We start from the raw sequence: 18,860 nt of genomic DNA on the forward strand, positions 1-18,860 counted from the left end.
AAAGTGTTTAAGACACTCCAGGAATAGTGTTAACTGTAGAGGGAGGGTCTGTAAGTTTTGAGCCCTTTTGAGGTTGCCCACATCCTTGAATCCATGTATCGTGCATACGTATCGTGCATACACAGCATCTTTCGCTCCAGGCCTCCTCTCAGTGCTGAGCGTATATCTATGGACGTGTTGCAAGGACCATTCGTTCCAAAGAAAGACCTGCAGGGGCAACTTGCGACGGAGCAAAATGTGTCTCTGTCAACATCCCCCTTTCCCTCTCATGCCCTCTAACTCCTTTTGATATACGTCCGAGCCCTCTTACAGCCCTCCAAATCCTTTTTGTATGTTTTATTACCAAACATTTGTCCTGATGTGTTAACCTTTATACAATTCTGCAAAAAATTATCTGCTGATAGTAATCACTTATATTTGTGTAACTCATTATATTAAGTACCATCATATGCACTGTTTTATTTTTCTTGTTAACTGCCAAGTGGAACAGACAGGTAGGTTATCCACATTTTACAAACAGTAATAATACAGGGCTGCTGCTGCTGCTAAGTCGCTTCAGTCGTGTCCGACTCTGTGTGACCCCATAGACGGCAGCCCACCAGGCTCCGCCGTCCCTGAGATTCTCCAGGCAAGAACACTGGAGTGGGTTGCCATTTCCTTCTCCAATGCATGAAAGTGAAAAGTGAAAGTGAAGTTGCTCAGTCGTGTCCAACTCTTCAAGACCCCATGGACTGCACCCTACCAGGCTCCTCCGTCCATGGGATTTTCCAGGCAAGAGTACTGGAGTGGAGTGCCATCACCGTCTTCGAATACAGGGCTGGAGGGGTTAAAAGACTTGCCCAAAGTCACACTTGGCAGTGAGCAGTGGTGTCAGATGGACCTGGTGTTTTCTGAGTCCTAATGGCATTCATCACAGAGCTACATTTCCTCACTGTTTCACGTTGAGAGAAGATATACCTGATGATGGAAAGGTGTTTAATGCAGAAAGACTCTGACTGTGTAATTTCAGGTTTTATGGCAGCAATTAGCCAAAGATATACTTTGGTGGCACCTCTTGATTTGTACCATGAAAGCCAAAATCTTAAGGAAGATCATCAGAAGCATTTCTCCCTCTGAAGTCTTATCCCATGGTAAGCATTTGACAAATACTTTTATTCAGAAAAAAAGGAAGTACACTTTTATGTGTCAGAGGTAAACAAAAGTCAGTACCAAGCCAAAATACTCAGAATTTCTTTTATTTACTATGTTCTAGAGCTACTGGAGGAGAAGGCAATGGCACCCCACTCCAGTACTCTTGCCTGGAAAATCCCATGGACAGAGAAGCCTGGTAGGCTGCAGTCCATGGGGTCACTAGGAGTCGGACAGGACTGATCGACTTCACTTTCACTTTTTACTTTCATGCATTGGAGAAGGAAATGGCAACCCACTCCAGTGTTCTTGCCTGGAGAATCCCAGGGACGGGGAGCCTGGTGGGCTGCCATCTATGGGGTTGCACAGAGTCGGACACGACTGAAGTGACTTAGCAGCAGCAGCAGCAGCAGCAGCAGAGCTACTGGGCTTCCCTAGTAGCTCAGCTGGTAAAGAATCTGCCTGTAATGCAGGAGACCCTGGTTTGATTCCGGGGTTGGGACAATCCCCTGGAGAAGGGATAGGCTACCCACTGCAGTATTCTTTGGCTTCCCTGGTGGCTCAGATGGTAAAGAATCCACCCGCAATGTGGGAGACCTGGGTTTGATCCCTGAGTGAGGGCATGGCAACTTACTCCAGTATCCTTGCCTGGAGAATCCCCATGGACACAGGAACCTGGCAGGCTACAGTGCATGGGGTTTCAAAGAGTTGGACATGCCGGAGGAACTAAGCACAGCACAGAGTATTTTAATTAGAGGTTTTTAAGTTTTGAGAGAGATGTTAAGCAAATAAATACAAGGCATGAAATTTATAGGAAATTGGTGAGTAGCTAACATGACAATGGAATTCATTACTGGGCATATGTTGTGCATTTACTGTTTCAAAAACTGAGGAATTTCCCAGGTGAAATCTAAAACTGGCCCCTATACACGGAGGGCAAGGGGAGAGAAGAGAAAGGCAGATCACTCCAGAATGGTAGGTGGAGGTTTAATAAGCAAGGCAACTTACACATGAGGCTTGTCTTGGGCAGTCACAAGACAGGGCGATCTTGTCCACCTGCCAGAATCTTAAAAGTTTACATGCAGGCTTTAACTGCTTCAGTCACTATGCAGTTCAAATGGTCTTAAGAACACCTCACTCTCTCTAGACTATGTCCTTGAAACTCCTAGTGTGGGAATGGTGGGCAGAGTGTACATTCCGAGGATGGGAGGTTGTAAGGAGCCTCCAATTTCCCACATCTAACTTGCTGTTCAACTGGTGGTCATATCCCCTTGATGAACTCCTACAACAGCATCACGTTGGCTATGGGTTCTTTAGAAGATTCAGTTGCATAATAATGTCTTAGGTTCTTTAGAAAATGAAGACCAGAACTATAAATACTTTCAACTGGATACAGTATTCTTATGGTTCAGTTCAGTTCAGTTCAGTCGCTCAGTCATGTTCAACTCTTCGTGACCCCATGAATCGCAGCACGCCAGGCCTCCCTGTCCATCGCCAACTCCCAGAGTTCACTCAGACTCATGTCCATTGAGTCGGTGATGCCATCCAGCCATCTCATCCTCTGTCATCCCCTTCTCCTCCTGCCCCCAATCCCTCCCAGCATCAGAGTCTTTTCCAATGAGTCAACTCTTCGCATGAGGTGGCCAAAGTATTGGAGTTTCAGCTTTAGCATCATTCCTTCCAAAGAAATCCCAGGGCTGATCTTCAGAATGGACTGGTTGGATCTCCTCGCAGTCCAAGGGACTCTCAAGAGTCTTCTCCAGCACCACAGTTCAAAAGCATCAATTCTTCAGCGCTCAGCCTTCTTCACAGTCCAACTCTCACATCCATACATGACCACAGGAAAAACCATAGCCTTGACTAGACAGACCTTTGTTGGCAAAGTAATGTCTCTGCTTTTGAATATGCTATCTAGGTTGGTCATAACTTTCCTTCCAAGGAGTAAGCGTCTTTTAATTTCATGGCTGCAGTCACTTAAGGAGCAAAGAACTTGTGTATCTCCGGAAGAAAAGGTGCCAGTTATATAAACTTAGTAACTTAAGAGATGATGTGGTTGATAATAACTGGTTTTTTATTTGTCCAAAGGGAATTTGTAATTTCTATGGAAGCATTTTTATAAATGGTTGCTTTAAAATCCTGGTAGATAATTCCAGTATCTGATTAATTTCCACTGTTGGTGACTAGAGTTTTCAGTTCAGTTCAGTCGCTCAGTTGTGTTCGACTCTGCAACCCCATGGACTGCAGTACGCCAGGCCTCCCTGTCTATCACCAACACCTGAAATCTACTCAAACTCATGTCCATTGAGCCGCTGATGCCATCCAACCATCTCATCCTCTGTCATCTCCTTCTCTTCCTGCCCTCAAGCTTTCCCAGCATCGGGGTCTTTTCAAATGAGTCAGTTCTTTGCATCAGGTGGCTAAAGTATGGGAGTTTCATCTTCAGCATCAGTCCTTCTAATGAATATTTAGGACTGATCTCCTTTAGGATGGACTGGTTGGATCTCCTTGCTGTCCAAGGGACTCTCAAGAGTCTTCTCTATGGTTCAAAAGCATCAGTTCTTTGGTGCTCAGCCTTCTTTATAGTCCAACTCTCACATCCATACATGACTACTGGAAAAACGATAGCTATGACTAGACGCACCTTTGTTGGCAAAGTAATGTCTCTGCTTTTTAATATGCTGTCTAGCTTGGTCATAACTTTTATTCCAAGGAGCAAGCGTCTTTTAATTTCATTGCTGCAGTCACCATCTGCAGTGATTTTGGAGCCCAAGAAAATAAAGTCCGACACTGTTTTCCCACCTATTTGCCATGAAGTGATCGGACCAGATACTATGATCTTTGTTATCTGAATGTTGAGTTTGAAGCCAACTTTTTTACTCTCCTCTTTCACTTTCATTATATGTTCTTTCATTCTTCTTCACTTTCTGCCATAAGGGTGGTGTCATCTGCATATCTGAGGTTATTGATATTTCTCTCAGCAATCTTGATTCCAGCTTGTGCTTCATCCAGCTTAGCATTTCTCATGATATACTCAGGACATAAGTTAAACAATATACAGCCTTGACATACTCCTTTCCCTATTTGGAACCAGTCTGTTGTTCCATGTCCAGTTCTCACTGTTTCTTCCTGACCTGTGTACAGATTTCTCAGGAGGCAGATCAGATGGTCTGGGATTCCCATCTCTTGAAGAATTTTCCAGAGTTTGTGGTGATCCACACAGGCAAAGGCTTTGGCATAGTCAATAAAGCAGAAATAGATGTTTTTCTGGAAGTCTCCTGCTTTCTTGATGATCCAGCAGATGTTGGCAATTTGATCTCTGGTTCCTCTGCCATTTGTAAAACCAGCTTGAACATCTGGAAGTTCATGGTTCACGTGCTGTTGAAGCCTGGCTTGGAGAATTTTAAGCATTACTTTACTAGCGTTGAGATGAGTGCAATTGTGCAGTAGTTTGAACATTCTTTGGCATTGCCTTTCTTTGGGAATGGAATGAAAACTGACCTTTTTCAGTCCTGTGGCCACTGCTAAGTTTTCCAAATTTGTTGGCATATTGAGTGCAGCACTTTCACAGCATCATCTTTTAGGATTTGAAATAGCTCTACTGGAATTCCATCACCTCCACTGGGTATGTTCATAGTGATGCTTTCTAAGGCCCACATGACTTCACATTCCAGGATGTCTGGCTCTTGGTGAGTGATCACACAATCATGGTTATCTGGGTCATGAAGATCTTTTTTGTATAGTTCTTCTGGGTATTCTTGCCACGTCTTCTTAATATCTTCTGCTTCTGTTAGGTCCATACCATTCTATCCTTTATTGTGCTCATCTTTGCATGACATGTTCCCTTGGTATCTGTAATTTTCTTGAAGAGATTTCTAGTCTTTCCCATTCTATTGTTTTCCTCTATTTCTTTGCATTGATTGTTGAGGAAGGCTTTCTTATCTCTCCTTGCTATTCTTTGGAACTCTGCATTCAAATGGGTATATCTTTCCTTTTCTCCTTTGCCTTTAGCTTCTCTTCTTTTCACAGCTATTTGTAAGGCCTCCTCAGACAACCATTTTGCCTTTTTGCATTTCTTTTTCTTGAGGTTTATCTTTACTCATTTACCTTGTGGTTTTCCTGGTTCTTGGTATAATAACTGATTTTTGATTGTATCCTGGACAATTTGGATATCATTTTCTTGAGAACTGAATCCTTTTTCATCTTTATGAGGTAATCTCCCTGCTAAGGTGTAGCTTAAGGGAGGACTGGATGGGTGTATGTGTCAGGTTTCCTAAAGGGTCTCTGCTGATACAGGAAGTAGAGGACTGGCTTACACGTTTCCTTGCAAGTGGATGCTTGCCACTTGGTCCTACTGATACCTTCCCAGTGAAAGTGGGACATCAGTTGATACCACCTCATTGCCTCCACGTGGTGTAGAACCAGGTCTTGCTGACATCAGGGATGGGGGTGCAGAGGGCTGATTCACCTGCTTTGTTGCTACAGGAAAGTGAAAGTCGCTCAGTCGTGTCTGACTCTTTGCAGCCCCATAGACTGTAGCCTACCAGGCTCCTCTGTCCATGGGATTTTCCAGCAATAGTACTGGAGTGGATTGCCATTTCCTTCTCCAGGGGAATCTTTCCGACCCAGGGATCAAACCCAGGTCTGCCTCATTGTAGACAGATGCTTTACCTCCTGAGCCACCAGGGAAGTCATTTGTTGCTACAGGGGAGGAAGGCAATTCAACAAGGCATCCTTGACAATGAGGGAGAGGAAGGGAGTTGAGTGCCAACTGACTGCATCTCACACCTCATTGTTGCCAGGTAGGCATGGAGGTTCAGCCATCTACTGGGCTCTAGTCACATGAGTGATGGTGAAAGCAGGTACCAACTAGATGTGCCTCACTGTTCATTGAGTTTCATTGCTGCCTGATGGGGGTGGGATGATCTGCTCGCTGCTGGACCTCACTGGATGCTATCCTGATGGAAGAGTCTGAGGGTTACCAGAATGGTGTAGGGTGGCAGATCAGCTTTCCATTCAGTCCTCCCTAAACTGTGGGGTGGGAGAAATGCAGTTTTTCTTTAGGAATTTGCCTGGAGTAATGCAGCATTACCAAAGGGCTTTCTGTTGATAGGCCACCTCTTTTCAAATATTTTGACTTGGGAATAGGCTTTTCTTCAAGTAATTTTTTTTTTGTCCATGCTTGTTGGTGATTTCTGGCTTGAGGCTTCTGCCATGTCTGGAATATATGTTCTCGAAATCTTAGTTTGAAGAGGGAGGAACTCTGCCTCTCTAAGAGGTGGAAATGCTGCTGCTGCTGCTAAGTCACTTCAGTCATGTCTGACTCTGTTTGACCCCACAGATGGGGGCCCACCAGGCTCCCCTGTCCCTGGGATTCTCCAGGCAAGAACACTGGAGTGGGTTGCCATTTCCTTCTCCAATGCATGACAGTGAAAAGTGAAAGTGAGGTCGCTCAGTCATGTCTGACTCTTAGTGACCCCATGGACTGAACCTACCAGACTTCTCTGTCCATGGGATTTTCCAGGCAAGAGTACTGGAGTGGGGTGCCAAGCCTTCTGCAGAGGTGGAAATGGGGCTACTCCAATATTGGAACTAAACATCTCAGTAACTATTTTTAAATAATTAATTGCCAGCATCTGCTGCTGCTGCTAAGTCACTTCAGTCGTGTCCAACTCTGTGCGACCTCATAGACAGCAGCCCACCAGGCTCTGCCGTCCCTGGGATTCTCCAGGCAAGAACACTGGAGTGGGTTGCCATTTCCTTCTTCAATGCATGAAAGTGAAAAGTGAAAGTGAAGTCACTCAATCATGTCCGACCATCAGCGACCCCATGGTGCCATTGCCTTCTCCGCTAGATCATCGAAAAAGCAAGAGAGTTCCAGAAAAACATCTATTTCTGCTTTATTGACTATGCCAAAGCCTTTAACTGTGTGGATCACAATAAACTGTGGAAAATTTTGAAAGAGATGGGCATACCAGACCACCTGACCTGCCTCCTGAGAAACCTGTATACAGGTCAGGAAGCAACAGTTGGAACTGGACATGGAACAACAGACTGGTTCCAAATAGGAAAAGGAGTATGTCAAGGCTGTATATTGTCACCATGCTTATTTAACTTATATGCAGAGTACATCATGAGAAATGCTGGGCTGGAAGAAGCACAAGCTGGAATGTAGATTTCCGGGAGAAATATCAATAACCTCAGATATGCAGATGACACCACCCTTATGGCAGAAAGTGAAGAGGAACTAAAAAGCCTCTTAATGAAAGTGAAAGAGGAGAGTGAAAAAGTTGGCTTAAAGCTCAACATTCAGAAAACTAAGATCATAGCATCCGGTCCCATTACTTCATGGCAAATAGATGGGGAAACAGTGGAAACAGTGGCTGACTTTATTTTTTTGGGCTCCAAAATCACTGCAGATGGTGATTGCAGCCATGAAATTAAGACACTTACTCCTTGGAAGGAAAGTTATGACCAAGCTAGACAGCATATTAAAAAGCAGAGACATTACTTGGCCAACAAAGGTCCGTCTAGTCATAGCTATGTTTTCCAGTGGTCATGTATGGATGTGAGAGTTGGACTATAAAGAAAGCTGAGCGCTGAAGAATTGATGCTTTTGAACTGTGGTGAGAGTCCCTTGGACAGCAAGGAGATCCAACCAGTCCATCCTAAAGGAGATCAGTCCTGGGTGTTCATTGGAAGGACTGATGCTGAAGCTGAAACTCCAATACTTTGGCCACCTGATGTGAAGAGCTGACTCATTTGTGAAGACCCTGATGCTGGGGAAAATTGAGGGCAGGAGGAGAAGGGGATGACAGAGGATGAGATGGGTGGGTGGCATCACCAACTCGATGGACATGGGTTTGGGTGGACTCCAGGAGTTGGTGATGGACAGGGAGGCTTGGTGTGCCTCCCTGTTCATGGGGTTCATGGGGTCACAAAGAGTTGGACACAACTGAGCAACTGAACTGAACTAACATGCTATTTGGTAAGAATATTTCCATGGACCTTGTCATTAGAGTATTGTCTGTGTGTGTGTGTGTGTGTCTATGTGCACACGTGTGCATGTATGGTTGCATGTACAAAGACAAATTTGAATGGTTTAAATTTCCTTTCCCTAATACCCATTTAACCCTTTCTTACACACATGTACACAGACACACACACACACACACATTCTTTTGTGTTGTTGATCTACCCTGCAAGCTTACTTGCACTATTCTATTACCCCCACTACAGTTTATTTCAAATCTTGCCCAGTAATTCCTTGCATTAGGGTGGATGTAAAAAATCAAGAGCATTAACTTTTTTTTTTTTTTTCCCCCCTGAAAAAATCTTTATTGTCTACCTTTGGTTCATAGCGTGGGAGAAGGCTCCAAGGCTTCCTTGACGTCTCAGACAGTAAAAAATCTGCCCGGAATATGGGAGATCGGGGTTCGGTCCATGGGTTGAGAAGATCCCCTGGAGAAGAAAATAGCAGCTCACTCCAGTATTCTTGCCTGGAGAATCCCATAGACAGAGGAGCCTGGTGAGCTACAGTCCTTGGGGTTGCAGTCAGATACTACTGAGCTGCTAACACTTTCTTCACTTGGGAGAAGGCCCCAGGTTGGTTAAAAAGCTGCCTCGTGTCTGCAAAGGGAGGCTTCTGACAGAAGCTCTGACACCAAGGGGATGTCAAAGGGGCCTCTCAAGGCCCGCTGGGCCATGGAGGCTTCTGTACGTGCCTGCTGCTGCTGCTAAGTCGCTTCAGTCGTGTCCGACTCTGTGCGACCCACCAGACGGCAGCCCACCAGGCTCCCCCGTCCCGCCATTCTCCAGGCAAGAACACTGGAGTGGGTTGCCATTTCTTTCTCCAATACGTGAAAGTAAAAAGTGAAAGCGAAGTCGCTCACTCGTGTCTGACTTTTAGCGACCCCATGGACTGTAGCCTACCAGGCTCCTCCGTCCATGGGATTTTCCAGGCAAGAGTACTGGAGTGGGTTGCCATTTCCTTCTCCAGTACATGCTTGAAGCTGAGCCTATTGAGCAGATACCCAGCCCGTGGGCTGCCAGCTGAATGAGATTAGTCACGTGGTTGCTATCTTGTTGAGTTTCACCGCTCAATCCGGAAGTCCTTCATCCCGGAAGTTAGAGAGCTAGGGGCCTGCCGCCTGAACCTGGGGCGTTCGGATCCAAAAGGGCCTTGTTCATATTCTTCTCCGTAACGACGGTAGGTTCCATAGCGTCGAAGGTTTTGCCCCGCTTGTCTTGGAACGGCTTCCGTATGGCAAGTTCTGGAAGAGGGCTCAGCTGCAGTCGTTTGTGTGTTAAAGACAGGCTTGGCGTTCTCGCCTTTCTCCTCGGCCAACTCCATGAAGTGGCCCATGTCTTCCCAAGTCACATGGTCGTAGTCAAAATAAAAGCCCAGCAAGAGGTAAGTGGAAGGGGGCCTGCAGATACATGTAGAGCAGGCAGTTGCCTGAGTCTTCCACCTCGGTGGAATAATTCAGAGAGAATCTGGGAAGGCCATGGTTGAGTGAGGACACGAAACTCAGCTTAGGTTCCAAAGGTCGCATTTGGAAAGGGGGTTGGAGTGGAGTCGGAGGCCAGGAGCCAGGGTCTCTTGCGTCTAAACACTGTTGAAACCAGAGACTGAACTGGTGGGCCACCTGGTTGCAGTGCCAAGAGTATTAACTTTTAAAAAAGCTTTTACTTTATTTGCTTATTTTTATTTTTGGCTGTGCTTGGTCTTCATTGTTGTGCGCTGGATTTCTGTAGTTTCAGAGAGTAGGGGGGCTGGAGAGCGGGCTACTCTCTAGTTGCTGAACTCGGGCTTCTGGTTGCAGCAGCTTCCCTCCTTGCAGAGCACAGGCTCTAGGGTGCTCAGGCTTTATTTAGTAGCTGCAGTACATGGACTCAGTAGTGGCAGCCAGCACGCTCTGGAGCACAGGTGCAGTAGTTGTGGCACAGGGGCCTAGTTGCGGCAAGGAATGTGGGATCTTCCCAGACCTGGGAAGGAGCTGGTGTCCCTTGGGTTGCAAGGTGGATTCTTAACCACTGGACCACCAGGGAAGCCTGGCAGTATTAACTTTTTAACTCAGATCCCAGTTTCCTGTGGTATTGAAATTTTGACTTAATGGCCTTGCATGGAGAATTTCTTGAGTTCAGGTCTCTGACTACTCAGCTTTTTATCTGTAGCATCTAGCCTCAGTTCCTGGCACCTCCCAGGTTCTCAGTGACTATTTGTTGGCATAAACTGTCCATATAAATATTTTTTCCCCCAGTACCCTGGCCTCTGATTGGAAATCCTTTCTTCGCACATCCTCAGATGCAGCTTGTTAATTTATACGAAAGAGAAAGGCATGGCCTACCAGATGTTGGACCCTCTCACTATGTAACTTGGTAGCTTAGTGTTTCAGTTGTTTGTTTCTGTGTAATACACTGCCTCAAAGCTTGGTGACTTAAAACAACAATGGTTTTGCCATTTGGATAGGATTTGGTAGAGCTTAGCTCTGTTCCATGTGTCACCAGCTGGGGTGTTTTAACTGGGGTTGGAGGATATACTTTCAAGATGGTGCACTCGGGTAACTGGCAAGTTGGTACTGGCTATTGACCGGGAGCTCAAATGAAGACTGTCAGCCAGAGGTTTGGATTATATTTCACAAGAGCTGTTTGGGCTTTCTTACAACACAGTGGCTAGATTTCAAGATGTAGAAACTACCCGGCGTTCTTAATATCTTGCTTTGAATACTCATAATATTTCTTTCTCTGCATTTTATTGGCTAAATTAGTCTTAGACTCAGCAGATTCGAAGGGAAAGAAGGTAAGTGCCACCTGTTTATGGGAGAAACACCATGTACATATACGGAGGGGCAGAATTATTAGAGACTCACTTTGGAGAATAATTTTCTGCCATAAATTTCTTTATAAAATAGGAAATTGAGAGAGGGTGAAAAATAACACATACATCACAGAATTGGTATAAAAATCATATTCCTGGCACATAGCAAGTAGTTGATACATTTTTTGAAAGATTTTTTTGATGTGGACTGTTTTTAAAGTCTTTAAAATTATTGCAATATTACTTCTGTTTTTTTTTTTTTTTTTTTTTTGGCCACGAGGCATGTGGGATCTTAGTTGCATGACCAGGGATTGAACACACAACCCATGCATTGAAAGATGAAGTCTTAACCACTGGACCACCAGGGAAGTCCCACTACATTTTAACTAATTTAACTAATTTTCATTGCTATGAGAAAATGAAAAATTCCTGCAAAACACGAAGTTGGAGAAAAACATAATTTTTCCTCCATGGAAATTATGATATCTTCTCATAATTCCAGTTAGATGATTTTACTGGTTAGTATTTCCTTTGACATCTTTAATTGCCATATTCTCTTTGCTTCTACTTAACTGATAATTTTTCTTTTTTAAAGATCTCAAACCAGTAGTCCTTAAATGAAAGGACTAACCCACAGTTTTGTGGGGTAATGACTTTTGGTGTCTCTGTTGGAATCCTTTTTCCTTTTATACTTTGTTGCAGGTTTTTTTTTTTTCTTCTTGATATCACTTTTCAGTCCCGCCACATTATGCTTTGAAAAAGCAGTTCTCTGTGGAGATACAATGAATGATATTGGAATGACATGCCCTGGAAGCTGCTCCTGGTTCTCTCTTTGGAAACTCCTGTGCAGTTAGTCCTTTAGGAAATTTACAGGTCAGCAGAGGTCATCAGCCAGATAAATCTGAAGAATAACCAGTGGAGCTAGATAAATTCAAGTCAGGTAATCTCTGCATTTTAGCAGTTTCAACAAGATAATTTCTTATTTATACAGCAGAGATAGGAATTGATGCTAAACAATATGCAACTACAATTATGTAAATTTATTTTTAGTGGTTGAGATGTTAGCCAGACTTTTTATTCACCGGTGCATGGTGTCTTTGTAACTAGCTTTTTTTGTATATGAAAAAAGCAATCAGGTTTGTGCCGTATTCTCATAACACTGCTAATTTCCATTCTTTTCTTTTGATTCTGTGTCCAGACCTATAATTCCTTCAAGTGATTAAGACCGCAAGTTTTTCCTTCTACAGCTGACATTTCCTTTCTATGATTACTCATCTCTTTAGTTCTTTTAATAGCCACGTTTTATTAATGATCATTTACCATTGCAGTAATAAACTCTGTGTCATTTAGTCCTTCCGGAATTTTCTGGTCCTTGATTACAGTGTAACATATTGCCTGATTAATTGCTCATCATTGCTGTTTTCAGCTTCTGCATGCACTAGTTAAGCTTATTTCTTCCCTTTTTGGCTTTTCTAGCCCCTGAATATTGTCATTTACGAAAACCTTATTAGTTATCTCCAACTCCTCTCACTCCGTTTTGGCATTCCCTGATAGCACAGAGCATATGCAGAATCCATATATATATATATATATGGTTACTATTTACTCTTACTTGAGTCTAGCACAGAAGATCTCAGATTTTAGTGTAACTTAGAAGCACCTAGAAGGCTTTTTAAAACATAGCTTTCTGGGCACCTCTCCCAGAGTAGATCTGGTTGTGGACAGAGAATTCACATGGCTAACAAGTTCCCAGGTAAGCTGATGCTACCTAACCAGGACCAAGCCTTGAGAACCCCTGGTGGTTTAGAGTCTAGGCTCTAGGTTTTGCTGATACGGGTTCAGATCACAGTTCTGCCACTTAACTTTCTTAATCATGTGACCTTGAGACAGCTAAGGCCTCACAATTTAATCTTTGTAAATCACAGTTTCCACTTTTATAAAATGGAAAGAGAAGTAACCTTCTAAACTTGTAACTATGAGGTGAATTGATCCATATAAAGTACTGAGTGCAGTTGCTGCTGCTGCTGCTAAGTGGCTTCAGTCGTGTCTGACTCTGTGCAACCCCGTAGACAGCAGCCCACCAGGCTCCATAGTCCCTGGGATTCTCCAGGCAAGAACACTGGAGTGGGTTGCCATTGCCTTCTCCAATGCATGAATGTGAAAAGTGACAGTAAAGTTGCTCAGTCGTGTCCGATTCTTAGCGACCCCATGGACTGCAGCCCACCAGGCTCCTCTGTCCATGGGATTTTCCAGGCAAGAGTACTGGAGTGGGGTGCCATTTCCTACTGAGTGCAGTGGCAAGATATAAATACTAAGAATGTTAGCTGGTGGTATTTTTTAACCAGATGTGAGAAATTAATGTTCAAGCTCAATTACTAAAATTAAGAAAATATGCCCCCTCTATTAAGTTAATCATTTATCTCTGGATCTTGATTTTCTTTTTAATACTGATGAGGTATAAATTTTTTTTTTTTCTGCTTTTTTTTTTGTTTTTTTTTTTTTAAGATTGGCCATGTGGACAGAAAGATTTGGTAGAAAGATCATGAGATTTGGAATCAGGAAAATGCCTGGGTTCCAGTCTAGACTCTGCTATTCCTAGCTTTGTGAGTCATAGCAATTTTCTTCATCTCTCTGATCCAAGTTTCCTCTAAATATCTTCAAAAGTGGTGATATAAATGGTAAGGACTGTTACATGGATCAGATGAACTAGATCATTTGAAAGTTTTATTTTCTTAATATTCAGTACAGGTATTGTTATTTTTATTGAGAATAAGGGTCTAGAGCAATTTTTAAAAATTTTTATTGGGGTATAGTTGATTTACAATGTTGTGGTTAGTTTCAGGTTTACAGCTGAAACAATTCTTATTGTACCTATTATCATGAAAAATTATGCTTCTGTGGAGTGACAATTATGGAAAAAATTTTTCCATTGTAATTATTTTGAGTTGGTGGTGAATCTAACTGGGAATTGTGGAACACTTAGATATGTGAATGTGTTATCTTTTATTAGTAATCTAGCCAGATTGCTTTCTTATTGGCTGAAATGCTGGTTTATTTTTCAGACATTTTACCTGAAAGGAATTTACATCTGAATGACCATATTTCAAAATGATGCAAGGAGAAAGAAAAAAAATGTATCCGGTAATGACTGGACCAAAAGCATATTTTAGAAAACTTTGCCCCATGGTGTGAATTGCTGAGTTTTGATAATGGATTTTGGATGAAAATCAGGGGCTTATTTTCAGTTTGGGACTGTATGATTCTTTCAGAACAGGAAAGAAGAGAAAATAAAAAATTTTTAAATGTAACACTGAACAGAGGCGCTGTGGGAGATATGAAAATGAACCACACACATTTCATCTTTTAATTGTGTTTCTCTTTCGGAAAGCACAACAACATAGAAAAATCACTACATATGTCATAAAGAAGGTCAAGTCAGAAGGCTGAGAGCATTTAAAGGAAGAAGAGATTATGTCCGGCTGGAGGATCAGGCCCCTCCCAATTTTAGGCTCCACTCTGAGCCACATTAAGCTCATGTATCTGAGTATCATATGGAATCTGGAAAGGACTTGGTGAGCCCAATTTATTGACCTTCACAGAGGATTATATTTCAACCATCTCAGACAGATGAGAATCTATCCCCCGTTGGGGGAAGAAATCCTTCCCTTGAAAGAGATTCTATAACCTTTATTAACTCATTTCAGTATTTAACAGCCTTCGCTGGCAGCTGAGAAACCTGCTTTAACTCACACACGCACATCAGAATTTGTCCTTTCTAGGCTTGCTGAACACAGACTTGTATCTCAGTGTTAGGCGACCATCATCCTAACTCCAGGGATCCTCATGTTATTGCCTCATTAGATGATTAAACAATTAAACAAACAATTTGGGAGTTGGGATATAGCCCTGGTTAAGAGCACTGAGAGGCAGTGGTTTTGGGTTAGAGTCCTGACTCCCGTCGGGTTTCCCTGGTGGCTCAGACAGTAAAGAATCTGCCTTCAATGCAGGAGACCTAGGTCCAGTCCCTGGTTAGGGACACTCCCTTGGAGAAGGGAATGGCAACCTACTGCAGTATTCTTGCCTGGAGAATTCTATGCAAAGAGGAGCCTGGTGGGCTGCAGTCCATGGGGTTACAGAAGAGCTAGACACACTTTCACTTTATTTTTCACTTTCCTGACTCTGTCACTTTGTTGTCTTGAAACCTAGGACAAAGTTACTTGAAACCTCTGAGCCTCAATTTTCTTATCCATAGAATGGAAATAGCATCATATTTATCTCTTAATAAATATCATCTCTACCTCTTAAGGTTGTTGTGAAGATTAAATTTAAAAGATCCATGTTTGGGTTGAAGTACATGAAATCATCAGTGTGTGACCATCTTGACCAATTAACAACTAGCAATTTTATGTCGTCCAAGCTAATCATGGCTTAGCAAAGTACATAGAATCTACCAAAGACTCAACATTAATAGCATTTTTTAGAAACAAAGGATTTCTTATGGTTGTTATTACATTGTTCTCATTAGTGTTAACATGGCATACATATTCAGGCTCAGTGCTGGAGGATATTCCTGCGAACAAATCACTACAAAATGGTGAGCACATTGATTATGGAGCTGCATATGAGACCATACATGTGCAGAAGATAGAGCATCTGGGTCGGCCTGCAGAAGGTATTGAAGGCTCCAGAGATGTGGCAGCATTTGAAATGGGGCCTTGTAGGGTGAGCTGGAGTTTTCTAGGTAGAAACCAATGAAGAATCCCACACAAAAGCAAGAGCCTGTGCCCAAGGCACAGAGGTGGGAGAGAGTGTGGGAGCTTGAGGAACCTGTCTTGATTCCATATGGCGCGTGTAAAATAAGAATGTGGGGGTGGAAGGAATTGAGAGCAGAGAGAGGAGGAGGGGTGTGCCTTGAAAGATGCTGGAGATTTCACTGGAGAAGTGTCCTGGTTGGTTTTGCAAGCTGGAAAGGTTCCTCTGGAGATTTTGAAGAGAATGATTGGCCTGGAGAAAGTGTGGAAGATTTGTAAGAAGAGAGACTTGTAAGAAGGCTGTTACAGCTGCTAAGCCAAGAGAGAGTATAGGGGAGCAGCAGTGTGCTGGGAGTGAATGGAAGCGATGTTTTAAAGGTCCTTGTGATGGGAGGGCCAAGGGATGGGGGTGACAGGGAAGTTGTCTGCTGGGCGTATAGTACGGAAAATAGGAGCAGGCCTAGGGTGTGGAAAATGGGGTGGGAGAGGGGTGAGAAGATAATGAGTTGAGTTTGGAATTTCTTGCGTCCTTGTGTGTGAGGACTTTCCATTTCCTCGGACTTCCGGGAGCCTGTTGATTTTGTTCTGACTGCCGCAGCACGAGTTGTTACGTTCTCACTGGGACCACAGGGATTCATGAGACCCTTGTTGGCAGATTTTGAGAGCACAAATAACACTTTGCTTTTCTGGTTTCACCAGTGTCTTACCTCCACAAGGACATTGGTCATGTGCCTGTGCTGAGGCAATGGATGATAAGTTTTTTTTTAAAAAAATAGCTAATTTTAATGAAATTTTTAAAAAATTTAATGATTTTTTTTTAAAATTATTGTTTGACTACTGTGGGTCTTTGTTGCTGCACAAGGGCTTTCTCTAGTCACAGTGAGCAGGGCTACTCTTCATTGCATGGAGCGGGCTGCTCATTGTGGCGGTTTGTCTTGTTGCAGACCACAGGCTTGAGGCACATGGGCTTCACTTGTTGCAGCTTGTGGGCGCTAGAGCGCATGCTCAGTAGCTGTGGCATGCAGGCTTCGTTGCTCCAAAGCATGTGGGATCTTCTCTGACCTGGGATCCAACTGATGTCCCCTGCATTGCACGATGGATTCTTAATGATTGGACCACCAGGGAAGCCCCCCTTTTTAAATTTCTTAAGGTATAGTTGATTCACAATATTGTGCTAATTTCTGATATACAACAAAATGATTCATTTATATGTGCCTATTTATGATATATGCACACACAGTAGGACCTTGTTGTTTATCCATTCTCTGTATAATACTTCGCATCTGGTAACTCCAAATTCCCAATGCATCCCTCCCCCATCCTTCACCCCTTGGCAACCACAAGTGTGTTCTCTATGCCTGTGATTCTGTTTCTGTTTCACAGGTAGATCCATTTTATAGAATGCGTATAAAATGACATATAGAATGTCATTTAATGCCGTATTATAGAATCCACATATAAATGATGTCATATGGTATCTCTCTTTCTGATTTACTTCACTTAGTATGATAATCTCTAGGTTCATCCATGTTGCTGCAAATGGCATGTTGTTTCATCCTTTCTGATGGCTGAGTAGTATTCCATTGTATATATGTACCACACCTTTTTATCCATTTGTCAGTTGATGGGCATTTATATTGTTTCCATGACTTGGCTGTTGTAAATAGTGCTACTGTGAACATTAGGGTACATGTATCTTTTTGAATTATTCTTTCATATGAATATATGCCCATGAGTGGGATTGCTGGATCATAAGGAAAGCTATTTTAGTTTTCTGAAGAACTTCATACTGTTCTGTACAGTGGCTGCACCAACGTACGGTCCCACCAACAGTGTGAGAGGGTTCCCTTTTCTCCACGTGCTCTCCAACTTTTTTTATTTTTAGATTTTTAAATGATTTCCTTTCTGACTGGTGTGAGGTGATACCTTATTGTAGTTTTGATTTGCATTTCTCTAATAATTAGTGTTGTTGAACATCTTTTTGTGTGTCTATTGGCCATCCGTATGCCTTCTTTGCAGAAATGTCTATTTAGATTTTCAGCCCAGTTTTGGATAGAGTTTTTTGATTTTTGCTATTGAGTTGCATGAGTTGTTTGCATATTTTGCAAATTAAGCCCTTTCAGTCACATCATTTGCAAATATTTTCTCCTATTTTTTAGGTTGTCTTTTCATTTTGTTTATATTTCCTTTGTGACGCAAAAGAGTTTAAGTTTGAGTAGGTCCCATTTCTTTGTTTCTGTTGCCATGGGATGGCTTCTAGGCCTTTTGGCTACGGTGAAGTGTATTGCCTTGGGAGACTGACCTAAGAAAACATTTGTATGATGTATATCAGAGACTGTTTTACCTACATTCTCTTTTAGGAGTTTTATGGTGTCATGTCTGTGTTTAAGTCTTTTAGCCATTTTGTGATTTTTTTTTTTTTTTTTTGAGATTACTGAGAAGGGTGTGTTCTAACTTCATTGATTTACATGTGGCACTCCAAATTTCCCAACATCACTTGTTGTAGAGGCAGATTTTTTCCCATTGTATATTCTTTTTTAAGAAAATTTTATTGCTGTATAGCTGTTTACAGTGTTGTGTTAGTTTCAGGTGTACAGCAAAGTGAATCAGGCATTTGTTATTGTTCAGTCGCTAAGTCATGTCCAACTCTTTGTGACTATATGGACTGCAACACACCAGGCTTCCCTGTCCTTCAGTATCTCCTGGAGTTGGCTCAAATTCATGTTTGTTGAGTCAGTGATGCTATCTAACCATCTTATCCTCTACTGCCCCCTTCTCCTTGTGCCTTCAACCTTTCCCAGCATCAGGGTCTTTTCCAGTGAGTTGGCTCTTGGCATCAAGTGGCCAAAGTAGTAGAGCTTCAGCATCAGTCCTTGCAATGAATATTCAGGGTTGATTTCCTTTAGGATTGACTGATTTGATCTCCTTGCAATCCAAGGGACTCTCAGGGATCTTCTACAACACCACAATTAGAAAGCATCAATTCTTCGGTGCATATGTTCACTTTTTTGCCATATAGGTCATTACAGAATATTGATTGGAGTTGCCTATGGTATACAATAGGTCCTTATTTCTATCTATTTTATATATAGTGGTGTGTTTGTGTCACTCCCAGCTCTCTTAATTTATCCCCCCTGTACCACCTGGTAACTCTGTTTCTTTTC

At 42.7% G+C, this 18,860-nt stretch overlaps 1 long non-coding RNA gene across 1 annotated transcript in view; it reads left to right on the forward strand.

Annotated features, from left to right (window-relative positions):
- Positions 1-18,860, forward strand: part of LOC109562835 (uncharacterized) — a 59,019-nt gene that overhangs the window by 18,307 nt on the left and 21,852 nt on the right. The gene's annotated exons all lie outside the window — the stretch shown is intronic.

Source organism: Bos indicus, chromosome 8, assembly GCF_029378745.1.
Source record: "Bos indicus isolate NIAB-ARS_2022 breed Sahiwal x Tharparkar chromosome 8, NIAB-ARS_B.indTharparkar_mat_pri_1.0, whole genome shotgun sequence".
In the NCBI taxonomy this organism is placed as follows: Eukaryota; Metazoa; Chordata; class Mammalia; order Artiodactyla; family Bovidae; genus Bos; species Bos indicus.